A 22,044-nucleotide genomic window follows, 5' to 3' on the forward strand; every position below is an offset into this window, starting at 1 on the left:
CTATGTTCTCTAGTTTTATTTGCTTCTGATCAGAAGGTGACACAGTAGCATAGTGGTTAGAGCCACGCTTAACAGTGCAAGCTGTAAGACAGGGGTTCAATTCCAACCGCTGTCTGCAAGGAGCTTGCATGTTCTCTCTGTGAGCATGTGGGTTTCCTCCAGGTGCTCTGATTTCCACCCACATTCCATCGATGTGCATTGGCGAGCTGAGCGCGTGCTACGTTGGCACTTGGGGGTTGCTCAGCACAATCCTCACTGATTTGATTTGATGCAAGCAATGCACTTTACTCAGTTTCCATGTACATGTAACAAATAAAATTAATGGTGGAAGTTTTCTACAGTAGAGTCACAGAACACTACAGCACAGAAACAGGCCCTTCGGCCCACCTAGCCTGTGCCAAACCATTCATCTGCCTACTCCCATTGACCTGCTCCCAGACCACGGCCCTCCAGACCCCTCCCATCCATGTACTTCCCCAAATTACTCTTCAATGTTGAAATCAAACCCACAATCACCCCTTCCACTGGCAGTTCATTCCACATTCTCACCACCCTCTGAGTAGAGAAGTTCCCCTTCATGTTCCCCTTTCACCTTTCACACTTATCTGGTTGTAGTCTCACACAACCTCAGTGGAAAATCCTGCTTGTATTTACCCCATCGATATCCCTCAATTTTGTATACCTCTATCACATCTCCTCTTAATCTTCTATGTTCAAGGGAATAAAGTCCTAACCTGTTTATCCTTTCCCTACAACTTAGGGTCCTCAAGTCCCTGAAGGTGGGTCTTGTGAACAAATTAATTCAAGGGACTGCTTCATCAAAAAAATAAAAATAAATGCACACCAGCACCTCGACTTCCTCAGGAGGCTAAAGAAATTTGGGATGTCTCCCTTGACTCTCACCAAATTTTAATCATAGCATCACAACTTGTTACTGCAGCTGCTCTGCCCAAGACCACAAGAAACTGCAGAATTACGTACCTGGCTCAGTACATCATGGAAACCAGCTTGCCCTACATGGACTCTGTCTATATTTCACTGCCTTAGTCAAATAGCTAACTTAATCAAAGGCCCCACCCACCCAAGACATTCCTTCTCCTTTCCCTTCCCGTCAAGCAAAAGATACAAAAGCCTGAAAGCTTGTAACTATGAGGCTCAGGGACAGCTTCTATATTACTATTGAACAGACCCCTGCACCCTTGACCTCATGATCAACCTCGTCATGCCTCTTGTACCTGATCATATGTCCACACTACACTTTTACTGAAACACTTCATTCTGCATTCTGTTACTCTTTTCCCTTCTAACACCCCAGTACACTCTTGTGATGAATTGATCTGTGTGGATGGCGCACAAAGCAAACTTTTTCACTGTACCTCAGTATGTGTGACAACAATAAAACAACTTTCCAAAATTTACTGATCTGTCACCATGTAGTACATGGAGGTGAATTTGGGCTACAGCCAACTTTGAGAAGTGTGCTTATAGTCAACAATTAGCCTTCGTTGTCAAATTTCAACAATTTACAGATGGGAGGGGCCACAATGTTGAAACAGCATCGACTGCAAAAAAGTTATCTCCATCATGCCTGGGTAGATTCCACAATGAATTCAAAATTACAAATAACCTTATACTTGTTATTAATACTTAGGGATTCTTCAGTGAAAGAACAGGTCATCCAAAGCAGAACAACTCTACACTAATTTGATAGCAAATATCATTATGCTTCCAAAAATCCCAATTAGATCCTTGCACTCCAAAGAACAGTTGTTCAAGTAATATTTTGTTTAATATCTAGTAAACAAAGACTGAATTCTATGTGTTGTGCATACACAATTAAACTACCAGCTTAGCTGCATGCTGGGAACATTGAAGTTCTAGTTTATGATCATTAAATCATACAAATAAATGAAATTTCATCTAAGTATGCCAATATTGGGGCTCACTTCCTAACGATTCCTACTCACCCTAACTATCCTACACTTAGCAATTCTTGTAATGAATTTCTTGGTGGGGATTTGTTCAAACATGGTGATCTGGCTTTAAAGCCATTTACAGAAAAATATTCCATTTTCATTATTTTAAAAAAAACCTTTACTCCTGTCATCACTAATCATAAATACATGCTCTTACAAGACAGATTCAATCACTGCTCAATTTATTCATCCTATCAAACTGCTTAGTAATTTCAATATTTTAGAGAGATCTTGGTTGTTTCTCTGGAGCAATGGAGGCTGAGAGGAGAACTGATAGATGTTTATAAGATAATTCCGGACATAAATAGAGTAGACAGTCACCATCTTATTCCCATGGTCAAAATATCAATTACTTGAGGGTGTGCACTTAAGGTGAGAGGCGACTGGGGCAAGATTTTTATTTTTTTTTTTAAAAACAGAGAATGGTGGGTACCTGGAATGCGTTGACAGGGAGTGTGTAGATAAAGTGTGGAGGAGAATGCAGCAGATGTTTTTAAGCAGCTCTTGGATAGGTACTGTACAGAAATGTGCAGAGAATGGAGGGATATGAACATTCTGTAGGCAGTAGGGATTAGTTTAGTTAGGCATATAATTTCTACTTTAATTTGACACAACAACATGGGTCAAAGGGCCTGTTCCTGAGCTCTACTGTTCAATGTTCTAATGTAGCTTTCTACAGAGAATAGGGACCAAGTTTCCCAAAAGACTTCCATGGTGTCACAAATCTACGTCAAATCTCCTTAATTGCCAGACCATTCCTCCCAAACCCTACCCATAAGGTTCCAAAATTGCACATATTTCAAAATTCCTGAAACCAGTACCTTGCATATAGGTTCAATGCCTTTTCACATGTACTTTCAATTCACTCTGCAGGAAGGAAAATAAGTACTGCAGTTTTCAATCATCATTGTATCTGCACCTTTATTATTGGTACCTCCAAACTCTTGCTCCACTCATTCCTGACTAGTCTCTGTACACCTGTGCTCCACACACCCCACAGACATACTTTGCATTATTTAGTTAACAGCAAATATTGCTTTCAATTCTTCCATGATCACTTTCGGATGATTTGTTCATTGAAATATTCATATAGCATAGCATTTTTTGTACCACAATTATCTAAAAACATTGGCCCTCCTTTGGCGAAGCCTGATCCATCATCACCTCACCCTGAAAATCAGAAGGTTATACAGCACAGAAGCAGCCAACTAGTCTATGGTGACCATGGCACCTCTATGTAAGCTGGACCCATTAGCCTACCTTTGGACAGCAACCTTCTAAACCTTGCTCACTTATACAGAGGTTCATTATTATCAAAGTGTACAACGCTGAGATAATTCTTCTCCAGATAGCCACAAAACCAAGAAAGAAAAGAATGGCGGCATGATCATCAACCCCCAAACCCCTCCTCCCCGCACAAAAATAAAGACAAGCAGAACAGACACATCGACCCCCCCCAAATCCCCCTCCCCCACACACAAAAAATGAGAAAGATCGGGCAGAAAACACAGAATATGTTTTTTTAAAAACTAGGATGGAAATAAAGGTCAATATGCAAAACACAGAAAACCTGGGTAATATTCTCCAGGCATTGCGGCAGCCTCTCCCCTCTCCAGTAGCAGAGTGATCCCACCAGCAATCGAAAGGCAGCCTCACCTCTCCTCTCCAGTAGCAGAGTGATCCTGCAGCGATCAAAAGGCAGGTCTTCCTCTCCAATAGCACAGCCTTTGATAAACTCATCTACCTCTTTTAAATATCATAACTGCATGCATGTCTACCACTTCCTCAGGCAATTCATTCTATATGCCCACCACGTGGAAAACTTGCCCCTTGTAGTCCATTAAAATTCCTCCCCACTCACCTTGAATCTATCCTCTCTGGATTTAGAATCCCCTATCCTGGGGGAAAAAGTAACTGAAAATCCACCTTATCACCGCTACTCAGGATTTCATAACCCTCTACAAAGGTCGTCTCTCAACCTCCCAAGCTGCAGGAGCCATTTTTTCACAGAAACAAAGTAGCAACCGAACGAGATACGAGGTGAACAATGCTCAAACAATGAGTGCTGGAAAGAGAACTTCCCGGTTTTCCCAATCCGCGGTTGGTTGAATCCGCGCATGCAGAACCCACGGATAAGGAGGGCCGACTGTAGTTAGTACAATGCAGTACAATCATAGGAAATAAGGAAGCACATTTAATATTATTCTCATCTATATATGTAAATTTTTAAAGATGTATCTAAATATATCCAATATATCCAATCTCTCTTTATAACTCAAGTCATCGCATTTCAGCAACATCATTGCAAATCTTTTCTGTATCCTCTCCAGCTTACTGTTCCTATAGCTGGGCAACCACAGCAGTACACAATACTCCAAGCACAGTCTCACTAACATCTTGTACCACTGTAACACAACATCCCAGCTCTTGTACTCAATGGTCTTATCAATGAAGCGAGGCAGGTCAAATGCCTTCTTCACCACTTTGTCTACCTACACTCAGTGGCTACTATACTAGGCATCTCATGTAGCTAATAAAGAGACCACTGCATGCATGGTTGTGGTCTTCTGCTGCTGTCACCCATCTATTTCAAATCCGGCCATCATCCTCTGACTCCTCTCATTAACAAGATGTTTTTACCCACAGAACAGCTGCTTATTGGATTCTTTCTTTTTTTTTGCGTGAAAATCCCAGTGGATCAGCAGTTTCTGAAATACTCAAACCACCCCATTTGGCATGAACACTCCCAGGTACCCTGTCACCTACTGTGCAACACCTTCTCTAGTTTAATTCCATTAATTCTAAATAGTCACCATATATTTCTGGCCAATATCCATGACTTCGACAATCAGCATTTCCATATATTTAGATACATCTTTAAAAGTTTACATATATAGATGAGAATAATAGTAAATGTTCTTCCTTATTTCCTATGATTGTACTGCATTGTACTAACTACAGTCGGCCCTCTTTATCCGCGGGTTCTGCATGCGCGGATTCAACCGACTACGGATCCGGAAAACCTGGAAGATCTCTTTCCAGAACTCGTTGTTTCAGCATTGTTCGCCTCGCGTCACGTTCGGTTGCTACTTTGTTTCTGTGGAAAAAATGGCTCCTAAAAAGCAAGTGGTCAAAGCAATTCCTCAAAGGCTAAGAGGGAGCATAAGGTGCTATCTCTCACCGAGAAAGTAGAAATCTTAGATCTTTTGAAAAGTGACCTGTTGCTTGCCGAAGTGGTCCTCAGCCCTCAACCTCCACAGATCCTGACTCTAGTATTACAGGCAGTCCCCGGGTTACGAACGAGTTCTGTTCCTGAGTCCATTTTTAAGTCAGATTTGTACGCAAGTCGGAACAGGTACGTCTGATATTATTTAGCATCAGTTAGTCAAACGTTTATCTTAGTATATAGTACATATTTTACCTTTCTATGCATATAAAACACTTAAGAAACGTATGTATTTCAGTAATTAAATCAGTGCATTGTTTAGTAATAATTGTAGCTTTCATCAGGGCAGGGCCTTTCACATGCTCCATTATTCTCACTTTATCCTTTAAAATTATTTGGATTATAGCTTATAGACCGACTATAGCTTAACGCTTTTCCAATGACAGATGGTGTTTCACCTCTTTCCGATCACTTTATTATTTCCACTTTATTTTCAATCGTGATCATGTTCCGTCAATGGAACAGAAACACTGCAGATTCCGCAGCAGCCGTGGGCGGCGGGTCCTGAGCTCCCCCGGGTCCTAAAGTCCACCCGCACCAGGACAGGTTAAATGGGACAAGTGGAGACAGCGCTGACTGGGTGGGGGGTCAGGGTGAATCTTGCCAAGAAAAAATTAAGCCAAATATGAAGTTACACACTCAGTGTTAACAGCAATGACTTAAAATGGCGGACAGCGTTGTCCTTCCTCCGTTCATAAGTACAAGTTGTTCATAAGTCGGACGTTCATAACTCGGGGTCTGCCTGTATTGAGCCTCCTCCAAAGCATCATTATTCCCCAAACAATACAGTGTAACAACTATTTACATAGCATTTCCATTGTTTTAGGTATAAGTACTGTAATCTAGAGATGATTAAAAGTATTACTCGATGTTTCAGCATCGTTCGCCTCACATCTCGTTCGTTCGCTGCTTGTGTTGTGAGTGAGAGGAAGGAGTTTAAAGCTAGTAAGGGATGGCTGGCTAGCTATGTAAAGCGCTACAGCCTCAAGAACTTAAAGATCATGGGAGAATCAGCTTTTCCAGAAGAGCTACGATAGTTGCGTCTGTACTGAACATGTACAGACATTTTTTTCTTGTCGTTATTCCCCAAACTATACGGTATAACAACTATTTACATAGCATTTACATTGTATTAGGTATTACAAGGGGTGATTAATAAGTTTGTGGCCTAAGGTAGAAGGAGTCAATTTTAGAAAACCTAGCACATTTATTTTTCAACATATTCCCCTCATACATGTACACACTTATTCCAGCGGTCGTGGAGCATACGGATCTTGGACCTCCAGAAAGTGTCCACAGCAGGGGTGATTGTTAAGTTCATGGCCTAAGGTAGGAGATGAGTTATACAGCTCTCATTACATGCATGTGCAGTTCCACTCCGAGTGATTATGCAGAAAGTTTGAGGTTAATAACTCATCTCCTTCTACCTTTGGCTCCCTTTCTCTTCACCATTTACACCTCAGAATTCAACTACTGCACAGAGTCTTGTCATCTTCAGAAGTTTTCTGATGGCTCTGCCATAATTGGATGCATCAGCAAGGGAGATGAGGCTGAGTACAGGGCTACGGTAGGAAACTTTGTCACATGGTGTGAGCAGAATTATCTGCAGCTTAATGTGAAAAAGACTAAGGAGCTGGTGGTAGACCTAAGGAGAGCTAAGGCACCGGTGACCCCTGTTTCCATCCAGGGGGTCAGTGTGGACATGGTGGAGGATTACAAATACCTGGGGATACAAATTGACAATAAACTGAACTGGTCAAAGAACACTGAGGCTGTCTACAAGAAGGGTCAGAGCCATCTCTATTTTCTGAGGAGACTGAGGTCCTCTAACATCTGTCGGACGATGCTGAGGATTTTCTACGAGTCTGTGGTGGCCAGTGCGATCATGTTTGCTGTTGTGTGCTGGGGCAGCAGGCTGAGGGTAGCAGACACCAACAGAATCAACAAACTCATTCGTAAGGCCAGTGATGTTGTGGGGATGGAACTGGACTCTCTGATGGTGGTGTCTGAAAAGAGGATGCTGTCAAAGTTGCATGCCATCTTGGACAATGTCTCCCATCCACTACATAATGGACTGGTTGGGCACAGGAGTACATTCAGCCAGAGACTCATTCCACCGAGATGCAACACAGAACATCATAGGAAGTCATTCCTGCCTGTGGCCATCAAACTTTACAACTCCTCCCTTGGAGGGTCAGACACCCTGAGACAATAGGCTGGTCCTGGATTTATTTCCTGGCATAATTTACATATTACTATTATTTATGGTTTTATTACTATTTAATTATTTATGGTGCAACTGTAACGAAAACCAATTTCCCTCGGGATCAATAAAGTATGACTATAACTATCAATTACCTCTGATGCGATATTAACCTCAAACTTTCTGCATAATCATTCAAAGAGTTGAACTGCATGTGCATGTAACGAGAGCTGTATAATTCCTCTACTCCTACCCAAGGCCACAAACTTATCAATTACCCATGCTGTGAACACTTTCTGGAGGTCCAAGATCCGTATGCTCCACAACCGCTGGACTAAGTGTGTAAATGTAGGAGGGGACTATGTTGAAAAATAGATGTGCTAGGTTTTCTAAAACTGACTCCTTCTACCTTAGGCCACGCACTTATCAATCACCCCTCGTATAAGTAATCTAGAGATGATTTAAAGTACACAGGAGGATGTGCATAGGTTATACGCAAATACTACGCCATTTTATATAAGGGTCTTGAGCATCCTTGTTTTTTGGTATCCGCGGGGGTCCCTGAACCAATCCCCCGCGGATAAGGAGGGCTGATTGTAATACGATTTCCAAGAGATTAAATAAGCGTTATTACATAATGAACAGAGTGCTACCATTCAATGAAATTCTAATGTCTATATCAGCACAACATTGTCGGAAAAGGAAAATTTCAGGAACTTGATTTAATACCGACATTTTGAGACATGTATTTAGGAATTCTGATGTTCACAAACAGTGATCATGTTCAAAACTGAAAGTAGGCCCTCCTAATGTTTCAATCAATCTGAAGACTGATTTACACTTCAATATGGTTCACTATCACCTGCCCAAGGGCAATAACTACTGGCCTTACCACTAACACCCACATCTGATGAAGACTGAATTAAATCTATCCATAAATCAGACTGCCCCAGCACTTGACTGGTGCCTAGTCAGTTGAATTTGAGTAGCTTTTTAGCAGGGCCTCAGTCTCTCCAGGGCTTGTAAGGTAAAAAGGCAGAGAAATGAGATTTAAAAAATAGAGAAAGGAGTGGAAGCACTAAACCAGCATAGTGTAGCAGAACCTGGTCTTGCAGGCAGCAGCTTTCCTGCCATTCTATATCTGTCTGAGAGACAGACAATCTGCAAAAGGCGCCTTAGGGAACTGGAACAATACCACCAATGCTGTCTCTGCAAAGTCCTCCAAATCAGTTGGAAGGATCAATGAATTACCATCGATGTTCTCTCCTACACCAACATCCAGGTATTGAGGACCTTGTGAGAAACAGTCAGCTACAATGAGCAGAACAAGACTCCAAAAACAGAATTTCTATTCCGAGTTCAGACATGAAAGGAGACTACCAGGCAGACAAAAACTCTAGCATGTACTCCAAATGCCTCCTTGAATAAGTACATCTCCTCAACCTCCTTTTGAATGCCTGGTCTATCAGTGCTCAAAATAGAGCAAGAGCAGTTGGAATGACATTCCAACTTCAGTTTGATGCATTGGGAGCACAGAGAGGCCCTACATAATCAATGGAAGCAACATACTATTACAAATTATCCACATGCCATGGAGCAAGGCAATTCCTACTCAGTCTGTGAACAATAAGCTTCAACTTCTTGAAGAGCTGATCCCTTTAGTTTAATGGTACATTAGCACATTCTCTCACTATTGCAGCAGAGAACGGCATCAGTACTCCTCTCCAGAATTCCCCTGTCCACTATTGATAAAATACATTATATTTTCCTGATGTGCCAGAGTTTATTGTTCAGCCTCCAGTTCAACAATGGAGTCAAATCTCCTCGAACTACAAACACATTTGACAGTTGTGTGCCCTGGATCACAATGATGTACTGGAGCTCCCACATAGCACCGTTAAAATATATTTATAATCTAATTATACCATGAAAATCAGATTATTTTTCTTACTTTTATTTCTTTACCCACAGTTCAACCCCATTTCAAATCTTAGCGATAGAATGGATCTTAACCACTTACCAGATAATCAACTAGCTTCTTTGCCCAAATCACAGCACTACTGAAAGACGCACTCACTTTTACCGAAAGCATATAAAGCAGAGAACTGACAGACGAGAAACTCCCTGGTTAGTCACAAATTAGCTACCAGACTTGCATTGACGTCAGCCACTGTTGAATCACTCCTCCTGCCTACACTCACTTTTGCACCACCCCCATGCTACCAAAGCTCACACTCTGAAGATCAATTGCTTATATCACCTGAATTCAATTGACCGGTATCCAATAGTAACAGGCTTCCAAAATTACAACTCGCTGTGCCACTTTATGGAAATCAGACCCGACACATACACAGCTATTTTATTATCAAACTTACAAAGCAATGTTAAAACATCAATGTCATTTATATGTCACCATCAGGATCTCACCATCACAAAAAAAAGCTTCAAATGAAAAGCAAAACAAAACAGATCAAGAAGCAATTACTACCACCCACCTTGAAACTCTCAATGAACAATGTTTGGCATCATTTTTTTACACTTCAACTCAGTGACTGGAGTTGGAAGTATTTTTAACACCACAAATGTTGGTGCTGTGAAAGAGACACAGATTCAGCACGTCTACGAAAACATGTGAACAATAGACCAGAGATCACAGAATGCAAGGACACATATTGTGTTTTGGACAGAAGAAATGCTTATGTAATCAAAACAGTGAATCATGGGTCAATAGGGTGAAGAAAATGATCAAATGCATAGGCAAAGTAAATGAAATAACCGAACTGCCAACGCAAAAAAGCTACAGAAAGTTTTATAGGATGTCAAGATTCACTATAAGTGGTGCACAATGTACAAAAAAGCAGCATTTTGCTGTGCTCTTGTCAAACCTCACTGAGAGGCAAGCCTTCGATTTTAGGAAATTCCAATGCCAAGTTGACTCGGAAGACATGTTAAATAAATGTACTTAGAAGAAAGACCAGATAAATTAGATCTAGAGTTATGCCAATCAGAATCAAATACCCAAGTGAGCAAGGAGACACCCAATTCTTTGCATAGGAACATGGGATTTTCATTATCGTTAAAAATGAATTTCTTCATAATACAAAATACACTTCAAAAGTGATGTGTACAAACTTAATCTGGATATTAGAAAGATATACTTGAGAATAATCCCATCACAGAATGCAAAGGATAGGCAGTGATTGGGTTAAAGTGAGTTACCTTAAAAGTTCAAAATGATGGGGCAGATTCAACTATATCATCCCGTTTCTCTGCTTTAATAGCAACATGATGGTCCTCCTAATATCAGAATACTTATTCTCGCTCTTATATACAACAAACTGAAATTTGAACAAAGAATCATAAAGGAAATATCTTATATCATTCCCAGGTCATTCAGAGGACGACTTAGTCCCAGTCCTTAACCCTTTTTTACCCCAATAAGTCTATAAATATTTCCCCTTCCAAACATTTATTCATTGACGTTAGAGTTTTAGTTGAATCTTCTTCCAGTGCATTGTAGTTCATAAATCGCTGTGTAAAATTACCCCTTTTGTCAACAACTTTTAATCTTGTTAAAAGACTCACCCACTTGACAAAAGATCCTTCACATTGCTTTTACTGTTTTTAATGATAGGTTTGGATGCACCACAGCTTTTAATTGTCAATGGATTATACTGTGTCTGCAGAAGAGCTGGTAATGAGAATCAAGTTGCAAATAAGAATTGAACACATTTAAACAATTTGTATCTGCCCATTGTTGGGGTGATGATAAAATTGGACAGCCTGGTAGTGTAGCAGTAACGTGACGCTATTACAGCTCAAGATGGAGGAATTCAATTCTAGCACTGACTTAGGAGTTTGTATGTTTTCCCTGTGATCATGTCGGTTTCCTCCAGGTGCTCCAGTTTCCTCCCAGAGTCCAAAGATGCACTAGTGAGTAGGTTAATTGGTCATTGTAAACTGTCCTGCGAATAAGCTAGGGTTAAATGAACCGGATTTGATCAGGGACCTCGAGGTAAAGGAGCCATTATGAGGTAGTAACCATAATATAAGTTTTAATCTACAATTTGAGAGGGAGAAGGGAAACTCAGAAGTGTCAGTATTACAGTTGAACAAAGGGAACTATGGTGCTATGAGGGAGGAGCTGGCCAAAGTTCAATGGAACAATACCCTAGCAGGGATAACAGTGGAACAGCAATGGCAAGTGTTTCTGGGAATAATGCGGAAGGTGCAGGATCAGTTTGTTCCAAAGAGGAAGAAAGATCCTAAGGAGAGTAAGGGGAGGCCGTGGCTGACAAGGGAAGTAATGGACAGCATAAAAATAAAAGGGAAGAAGTATAACATAGCAAAGACGAGTGGGAAGCCGGAGGATTGGGAAACTTTTAAAGAGCAACAGAAGGTGTTACGTACCCTGTAACTGGGTTGCCAAACCAGCAGAAATGGATCACTCAGTTGGTCTGGATTACTAGAACTAAGAAAGTTTTATTAAAGAAACAAGCAACACAGTAATCGAAAGGATAATAAATGCAACAGTTCAGCAATGATAAACACACATGTGCACAGAATTAAGATAACAGCATCAATCAAGCTCTATCGTTGTCTAGGGGTAAATGACCAATTTCAAAGTGACACAAAAGTCCAGTTCGATTTAGTTCAGTTTGCAGTAATCGTTGCCATGGCGATGGACAATGTGGGGGGAGAGAGAGAGAGAGAACGAGAACGACTGATCATTCAGAAACGGCTTCCACTCACAGACCGGCGATATTGCTCACAAGCAGCTTTCGGGCGGGTCCTTTGTGATGTCACCTGAGGTCACCGACTGTGACCCCTCCTCCAGATGCGGTCGATCCTCTGCAGTGAACCCGGCACCCAAGCGAGGGTGGACACACACCGGGTTCCCGCTGATCGTACCTTTCCACCCTGTGCGTTTAAGGTCCGGTACTTCCCACCGACTCGTGAGAGGCGCACCGCTTCCAGGGTCTCGTTACCTCGGGTGTCGTGTGTGTGTCCTGCCTTAGCGAACCTGTCCCTTTTTATCTCCCTGCTGGGGTATCGCCTGTCCATTACTTCAAACAGTTCAGGGTTCAAAGGGGGAGCGGCTCCAGACAGCTCTCTCTCCCGTCCCTTCATTACACATCTCCAGATGCTGCTTCATTGTTCCTTATCTCTCCTTCCCCTGAGGACAGGTGGCAGACCACTGCTGATGCCACTGATGCTAGCCCAGGCCAGCAAACATCTTAATTTATGTGTATTCTCGTCACAAAGGTAACTAAAAAGGCAATACGCAGAGAAAAAATGAGGTACGAAGGTAAGCTAGCCAAGAATATAAAGGAGGATAGTAAAAGCTCTTTAGGTATGTGAAAAGGAAAAAAATAGTTAAGACCAAAATTGGGCCCTTGAAGACAGAAGCAGGTGAATTTATTATGGGGAACAAGGAAATAGCAGACGAGTTGAACAGGTACTTTGGATATGTCTTCACTAGGAAAAACACAAACAATCTCCCAGATGTAATAGTGGCCAAAAGACCTAGGGTAATGGATGAACTGAAGGAAATTTATATTAGGCAGGAATTGGTGTTGGATAGGCTGTTGGGTCTGAAGGCTGATAAGTCCCTGGGACCTGATGGTCTGCATCCCAGGGTACTTAAGGAGGTGGCTTTAGAAATTGTGGACGCATTGGTAATCATTTTCCAATGTTCTATAGATTCAGAATCAGTTCCTCTGGATTGGAGGGTGGCTAATGTTGTCCCTCTCTTCAAGAAGGGAGGAAGGGAGAAAACAGGGAATTATAGACTGGTTAGCCTGACGTCAGTGGTGGGAAAGATGCTGGAGTCAATTATAAAAGATGAAATTACGACACATCTGGATAGTAGTACAGGATTGGTCCGAGTCAGCATGGATTTATGAAGGGGAAATTGTGCTTGACTAATCTGGAATTTTTTGAGGATATAACTATGAAAACGGACAAGGGAGAGCCAGTGGATGTAGTGTACCTGGACTTTCAGAAAGCCTTTGATAAAGTCTCACATAGGAGATTAGTGGGCAAAATTAGGGCACATGGTATTGGGGGCAGAGTACTGACATGGATTGAAAATTGGCTGGCTGACAGAAAACAAAGAGTAGCAATTAACGGGTTCCTTTCGGAATGGCAGGCGGTGACCAGTGGGGTACCGCAGGGTTCAGTGCTGGGACCGCAGTTGTTTACAACATATATTAATGATTTAGATGAGGGAATTAAAAGTAACATTAGCAAATTTGCATATGACACAAAGCTGGGAGGCAGTGTGAAATGTGAGGAGGATGTTATGAGAATGCAAGGTGACTTGGACAGGCTGGGTGAGTGGGCAGATGCATGGCAGATGCTGTTTAATGTGGATAAATGTGAGGTTATCCACTTTGGTGTCAAGAACAGGAAGGCAGATTATTATCTAAATGGAGTCAAGTTAGGAAAAGGGGAAGAACAACAAGATCTAGGTGTTCTTGTACATCAGTCACTGAAAGCAAGCATGCAAGTACAGCAGACAGTGAAGAAAGCTAATGGCATGCTGGCCTTCATAACAAGGGGAATTGAGTATAAGAGCAAAGAGATCCTTCTGCGGCTGTACAGGGCCCTGGTGAGACCACACCTGGAGTACTGTATGTAGTTTTGGTCTCCAAATTTGAGGAAGGACATTCTTGCTACTGAGGGAGTGCAGGGTAGGTTCACAAGGTTAATTCCCGGGATGGCGGGACTGTCATATGTCAAAAGATTGGAGCAACTGGAAGAATTAAGAATTAGGGGTAAGCCATTTAGAACGGAGTTGAGGAAAAACTTTTTCACCCAGAGAGTGGTGGATATATGGAATGCTCTGCCCCAGAAGGCTGTGGAGGCCAAGTCTCTGGATGCTTTCAAGAAAGAGATGGATAGAGCTCTTAAAGATAGCAGAATCAAAGGTTATGGGGATAAGGCAGGAACTGGATACTGATAGTGGATGATCAGCTATGATCACAGTGAATGGCGGTGCTGGCTCGAAGGGCCGAATGGCCTACTCCTGCACCTATTGTCTATAAATAGGGAGGTTGCTGAGCAACTCAGCTTGTCGGGCCAGAAGGGACATGCATCTCCAAATTAAAAAATTATACAATCAAGTCAAATTGAAGGCACTCAAAACTGGCACATTCTTATTTTTTTATATAAAAAGTATTCTAGCTTTTCATACTTTTCTTTCACTTATTCACTTGAAGCTACAGAATCCGTTAATTTTAAACCTTACCAACTAACATCTTTGTGAACCACAAACAGCTGATATCAATTACATTTTTCACCTCCTGCATCAAAAGCAGAGTTCTGAGGAAAATGTCATCAATCCAAAGCTTCTACTTTCTCCCTCCACACTCCCACCCAAAGTTTCCTCGGTATTTATTGACCTGCTAAGTATTTCAAACATCTGCAACATTCTCCTCGACAAGTACAATTCAGCGCCAAGCAGTGTTAATGCAGAAACCCAAGACCTGGTTTTTAGCCACATCTTAAATGGGGAACAGGAACTTTTAAAGTTTTTCTCAGGGTAGGGTCCTCTTAAATGAAGTACAACCTTCCATAATGGTGCAACTAATTTTAGACATCAAACGTCAGATTCCATACTACACAATTATTTCTTCCTTCAGAGGATGTGATCATCTACAGCTAGGCCTGTATTTAATTAGCCAATTCTCTCGGGAACACACCGATGAACTAACTTGTTGAACTGCTGTAACCTTCCCAGTGATAGTACTGCCGGTGTTGCTGGATTGGATGATCATTCCACATCGTTTAATTCAAGATTCAACTTTGTTTAATGTCATTTTGAGTACACAGTGTAAAGGAGAACCAAATAATTGTTACTCCAGATCTGATGCAGCACAGAAATAAACACAAGACAAGATACACAGTGATAACGTAAAGATAGCTTATATACATTGATTCTATATGCATAAAATGACATTAGGTACAGGACTATCTGTACATTAGGTGACTGACAGGAAATGTCATGGTCGTCTTTAGCTATAGGTAAATCTGATGTGCTGGTGAAATTTGTTGGGAAACGGCAGATTTTATTTATTTAGAGATTCAGTGTGGACAGGCCCTTCTGGCCCAAATCACCCTACTACATCCCACCTATCTAACCCTAGCCTATCACAGGACAATTTACAATGACCTATTAACCGCCTATGGACTGCGGGAGAAAAAGCGCCCAGAGGAAACCTGTGCAGTCACAGGGAGGACGTAGAAACTCCTTACAGATGGCGTTGGACTTACCCTAACAAACGGGAAATGATCCAACACGGTCTACTAATGGAGGATCCAAGAAAACACAGAGGAACAGAAAAGTCCTGGTTTTCGAGCTCAGACTTGGGAGAATTGTGTTCAGTTCCGGTCACCTCACTATAAGGAGGATGTAGAAGCTTTAGAGAGGGTGCAGAGGAGGTTTACCAGGATGATCCCTGGATTAGAGAGCACATCTTATGAAGAAAGGTTAAGTGAGCCAGGCCTTTTCTCTTTGGAGTTAAAGGAGGATGAGAGGTCATCTCTGAGGCTGAAGTACACAGGTGTCTCCAACGAGTGGACAGCCGCAAGGTAGCGGGACTGGACAGCATCCCAGGGCAGGTACTCATGATGTGCACAGCACAACTGGCAGGTGTGCTTACAGACATTTTTAACCTCTCCCTCTCCCAGTGTGGAGTGCCATCCTGCTTCAAAACATCCACCATTGTTCCTGTCCCTAAAAAGACCAAGGTAACATGTCTGAATGACTGGCATCCTGTCGTACTCACCTCAATAATAAGCAAATGTTTTGAGAGGCTGATCAAGGACTATATCTGCAGCTTGCTACCACCCACACTGGATCCCCTACAGTTCCCCTATACCAACACAACCGATCAACAGAGGACACAATCGCCACATCTCTACACACTATCCTTACACCCCTGGAGAAGAGGGATGCTTATGTGAGGATGCTGTTCTTGGACTCCAGTTCGGCATTCAACACCATAATTCCATCCAGGCTTGACAAGAAAGCTCAGAGACCTCAAACACAAAATAATCTGCAGATGCTGGGGTCAAAGCAACACTCACAACACGCTGGAAGAACTCAGCGGATCAGGCAGCATCAGTGGAAAAGATCAGTTGACGTTTCGGGCCGGAACCCTTCGTCAGGACAGTAGAGGGAAGGGGCAGAGGCCCCATAAAGGAGGTGGGGGGAGGGTGGGAAGGAGATGGCTGGTAGGTTCCAGGTGAAAAACCAGTAAGGGGAAAGACAAAGGGGTTGGGGAGGGGAAGCAGGGAAGTGATAGGCAGGAAAGGTGAAGGAATAGGGGAAAACACAATGGGTAGTAGAAGGAGGCGGAACCATGAGGGAGGTGCTAGGCAGCTGGGGGAGGGGGCAGAGTGACATAGGGATAGAGGAAGGGAGGGGGAAGAGAATTACTGGGAGTTGGAGAATTCTATGTTCATACCAAGGGGCTGGAGACTACCTAGACGGTATATGAGGTGTTGCTCCTCCAACCTGAGTTTAACCTCATCATGGCAGTAGAGGAGGCCATGTATGGACATATCTGAATAGGAATGGGAAGCAGAGTTGAAGTGGGTGGCTACTGGGAGATCCTGTCTGTTGTTGCGTTCGGAGTGGAGGTGCTCGATGAGGCGGTCCCCCAATCTGCATCGGGTTTACAGATGGAGTGGAGGTGCTCAACAAAACAGTCCCCCAATCTACATTGGGTTTCACCTCCCCTCTTGCCACCATTCAGATCTCCAAACAGTCCTTCCAAGTGAGGCAACACTTCACTTGTGAGTTTGTTGGGGTCATCTATTGCATCGGTGCTCCCGGTGCGGCCTCCTCTACATCGGTGAAACCCAACGCAGATTGGGGGACCGCTTCGTCGAGCACCACTGCTCCATCCGCCGCAACAGACAGGATCTCCCGGTAGCCACCCACTTCAACTCTGCTTCCCACTCCTATTCAGATATGTCCATACATGGCCTCCTCTACTGCCATGATGAGGCTAAACTCAGGTTGGAGGAGCAACACCTCATATACCGTCTAGGTAGTCTCCAGTCCCTTGGTATGAACATAGAATTCTCCAACTTCCAGTAATTCCCTCCCCCTCCCTTCCTCTATCCCTATGTCACTCTGCCCCCTCCCCCAGCTGCCTATCACCTCCCTCATGGTTCCACCTCCTTCTACTACCCATCATGTTTTCCCCATTCTTTCTTCACCTTTCCTGCCTATCACCTCCCTGCTTCCCCTCCCCCACCCCTTTGTCTTTCCCCTTACTGGTTTTTCACCTAGAACCTACCAGCCTTCTCCTTCCCACCCTCCCCCCACCTTTACAGGGCCTCTGCCCCTTCCCTCTACTGTCCTGACGGAGGGTTCTGGCCCGAAACATCAACCAATCTTTTCCACGGATGCTGCCTGACCTGCTGAGATCTTCCAGTGTGTTCTCAGAGACCTCAACCTTCACCCTAGCTTGTGCAGCTGGATCCTGGACTTCCTGTCAGATCGGCAGCAGGTAGTAAGAGTGAGCATCCTCACCTCTACTCCTCTGACCCTCAACACAGGTGCCCCTCAGGGCTGTGTCCTAAGCCACCCCCCTTTACTCTCTGTGTACCCATGACTGTGTGGCCACCCACAGCTCCAATCTGCTAATTAAATACTGCATTGATTGGCCTCATCTCAAATAACAACAAGGCAGCCTACAGAGAAGAAGTCATCACCCTGAACAGTGGTGTCAAGAAAACAACCGTTTCCTTAACATCGCAAAAACAAAGGAGCTGGTTGTGGACTACAGGAGGAACGGAGACAGGCTCTCTCCTATTGACATCAATGGATCTGGGGTTGAGAGGGTGAACAGTTTCAAGTTCCTCAGTATACACCTCACCGGGGATCTCACATGGTCTGTACACACCAACCGTGTGGTGAAAAAATGCATAATAGCGTCTCTTTCACCTCAGACAGTTGAAGAAGTTTGGCATGAGTCCCCAATTCCCAAGGACTTTCTACAGGGGCACAATTGAGAGCATCCTAACTGGCTGCATCACTGCCTGGTATGGGAACTGTACTTCCCTCAATCGTAAGACACTGCAAAGAGAAGTGCAGACAGCCCAGCACATCTGTGAATGTGAACTTCCTACTATTCAAGACATTTACAGCAACAGGTGCGTTAAAAGGGCCTGAAGGATCACTGGGGACCCGAATCACCCCAACCACAAACTGTTCCAGCTCTTACCATCCAGGAAATGGTACCGCAGTATTAAAGCCAGGACCAACAGGCTCCATGACAGATTCTTCCACTAGGCCATCAGACCTATTAATTCACGCTGACACAATTGTATTTCTAAGCTATACTGACTGTCCTGTTATACATACTATTACAAATTACTATAATTTGCACATTCAGACAGAGACATAACAAAGATTTTTACTCATGTATTGAAGGACGCAAGAAGTAAAGTCAATTCAATTCAAATCAAATGGCTAATACAAGGAGGCATAATTTTAATATGATTGGAGGTAAATATAGTGGGGAGCAAAATATCAGAGGCAAGCTTTTTTAAAAAAATAAAAACAGAGTGCTGGGTGCTTGGAACACCCTGCCAGGGTTGGTGGTAAAAGCAGCTACAATGGGAATATTTAAGAAACTTCCAGAAAGGCACATGAATGATAGAAATATGGAGAGCTACATAGGAGGGAACAGTTGGATTGAACTTGGAGTAGGTTAAGTGGTCAGCCCAACATCAGGGACCAAAGGGCCTGTTATGTGCATACTGTTCAATGTTCCAAAGTCTCTGAGGGTGGCAGTGCATGTAGCTAAGCAGCCGTTTTGAATACCAGACTTCATTCGTCAGGGCTGTGAATACAAGGACTGTGAGGTAATGCTACAACTTTATAAAACATTCATCAAACCTCAACTGAAATACTGCATATAATTCTAGTGACCATACTACAAGACAGATGTGATAGCACTGGACACTGCACAGAGATTCATCAGGATATTGCCTCAGACTGAGTTTCAGTTATGAGGGGACTGGTGTGGTTAGATCTATTCTCCCTGAAGTAAAGAAGGTCAAGAGGGAACATGAATGAGATATATAAAAATTATAAGGGATACAAATAGAGCAGATGGTAGGAAACGTTTCTCCATACAAGAGATGGTAAGACTAAAGTTTACAGGTTCAGGGTAATAAAACCTGGAATGCGCAACCCAGGAAGGCCGGTTAAAACAGAGTAAATGACAACAACAAAGTGTCCAGGTAGGTACCTGAAATGCAGAGTCAGGAAAAGCTACGGGGCAAGTACCCGCAAGTTGGTATGGACAAGGTAGAAAAAATAATCTATTTCAAGCTTTATGATTCTTTTAAAAAAAGGACTTCAACATAACTCCTGTTAATCTTCCATGGTGAATGTTCTTCCCACAAAGCTTTTTCAATACTGCTCTTGATCAATAACCACTTTTTAAACACTAGGGGTAAAAGGCAACCTTCTTACACAACCTTCTCCTGTCCCAGAGAGGAGGTTGTAAAATTGGAGAGAACTGTTTCCGGTTCATCCCTTGGCGAGTTAACTGAGCTCAGAGACAAGCACTGGATAACTTTCAGAGCTTTTGGTGGATTTCAAATTTATTGCGTTTTGACCAGGAAAAATATAATGTTTAGTTCTTGCTGTTAAAATTTAAATCTCCTGCAGTTGGGAATGCAGCCAAGATCCAGATGACAGAAGGAAAACTGCTTCTTGAAAATTGCTTTGCAAAGGTGAGTTAGTAAGGGCAAGAGGAAAAATGGCACTTATGAAAACAATGGGTTGTTTTGAAACAACAGGATAACAAACTGGCAGAACATATTTAATAAGGGAGTAAGTTTTGGGTTCATAGTCTAAAAATCTAGTCATACTTTCTGGTGTGCAGTTCTCTGAGTTCTACAGACCCAGAGCTAATGTTGATGAGATGTTAACCAAAGTCTCTTCTGCTCTTAAGTACACTATCTTCACTAAGACCAAGGATGCTAACAACTCTGGTCCAAAAATTGTTCAATCCTCATAGCAAGAACATTAATATTATCCACCCATCATATTGTCAACTTATCAGTTGTTATTTGTTTCTCTATTACAGGAGTGTATTGTTGAAATGTATTTCATACTCTCAGGATATACAAATACATAGGAAATATTATATTGCCAATCTTTTCCAGTACTATTTCAAATTTCCATCACATTCATAATTTTGAGATTGGCCAAACATTACATGTTAGGTGGTATTTAAAACCCAACTTCTCTTGACCTGCTTTTTGGAAGTTGAGCCGTATTGGAAAAAGCTGCATGTGTAAGTTGATGGGGAGTATTGTACTGTATATCACATATACAATATATAATATCACTGGAAATGGAAAAAAAAAGCTTCAATTTTGCTGCAATGCATTTGGGTAAGCAACTCTTTCTATATGTGGACAGTGTTCCCCAAGAGTCTACATAAATGCACATAATTTTGTGCTTCAAGCAAGTTTTACTGGGATTGGTATACAGCAGAGCTTTTCATCTTTGATTATAAACCAATAGGGATAAAATACCCACTCATCTTTGACACAGTGAAGCACTTAGTTTAGAATTCCAACATTTACTACAATTCGTTATTAAGCAAGTTTGAGAAATCTCAAACTTGCTTTATTATAGACTGTAATTAATGAAGATACATTTGCTCCTCAGCAAAGGCTCTTGAATAATTAATTAGCACATCAGAATCAACACCTTCAGAAACAGATCACTGAATTTCAAAACTTTCATTTGGTGGTTCATAATAGTTAAGCAGCAACATTTCACTTCCTCAGGCCAACATAAAACAATTAACTAGAAATAAGTGAAACAATCAAGTGCTTTGTGGCTTCAATTAAAAAGCAATGAAAGGCAGCCTTTGACTGCTGTAGTTCAGTCAGAAATATTGACACCACAGCATTCAAGAAGTTTTTGAATTGTTCAACATCATTTTGCTCCCAAAGTTATCCAGACAAGAATTCACTTTGTGTGTTCGCACACTCCATGAAGCCCAATATATTAACTTCCAAGAAATCAAGGGACCCAAGAGACAGAGGGATTCATCCATCCAAGCAATACATCAAAATGGTGCTGCCTCCACAGATTTGATGATGAAATTCACCACTGCCTGCAGTACACTAGCACAGAAGAAAAGTACTAAAACTTAGCAGTTATCTTCTACCTAGCAGCATTGATTTTACCTTCCAACCAACAATGAGCACCACGGAAAGACTGAAGAGATACCAGCAATACTCTCCAAATCCACTGGAAAGGTAAGGAAATGAAAATTGATATCCTCCCCTCAGCCAGCATCCCTAACTTTGAAGTTCTAAATAGACCCTGGCACTTATGGGCAGGTCATATTGTTCATAACAGCATTGTTTTGGATGCAGAACATTCAATGAGTTGTTGCGATTCACAGATAAACAGGGAAATACACAGTGTCTCCTTAAAAAATATGTAACATCCCCTCCAACAAACAGGAATCTGTGATCCCGGATCAGGTAATATGAAGGAACATTCTGGAGTGGTACACAGTAGACACCATATAACAATTAAAGCACGGAAACAGGCCATCTCGGCCCTTCTAGTCCGTGCTGAA

The 22,044-nt window shown here is 42.3% G+C and overlaps 1 protein-coding gene across 7 annotated transcripts in view; it reads right to left on the bottom strand.

Moving 5' to 3' along the window:
- The window catches only part of plekha7b (pleckstrin homology domain containing, family A member 7b), a 423,431-nt gene that overhangs the window by 372,227 nt on the left and 29,160 nt on the right, over positions 1-22,044 (bottom strand). Inside the window, exon 1 of one of the 7 annotated variants that reach the window (XM_063061937.1) lies at positions 9,426-13,891. The exons of 5 other annotated variants lie outside the window; for them this stretch is intronic. The gene's annotated coding sequence lies outside the window, so the exon portion shown is untranslated. Of the gene's footprint in view, positions 1-9,425; positions 13,892-22,044 lie in introns of those variants that run through there. One more of the 7 variants, XM_063061940.1, reaches the window with a different exon arrangement.

The sequence above is a fragment of the Mobula hypostoma genome, chromosome 11 (genome assembly GCF_963921235.1).
Source record: "Mobula hypostoma chromosome 11, sMobHyp1.1, whole genome shotgun sequence".
Classification (NCBI taxonomy): domain Eukaryota; kingdom Metazoa; phylum Chordata; class Chondrichthyes; order Myliobatiformes; family Myliobatidae; genus Mobula; species Mobula hypostoma.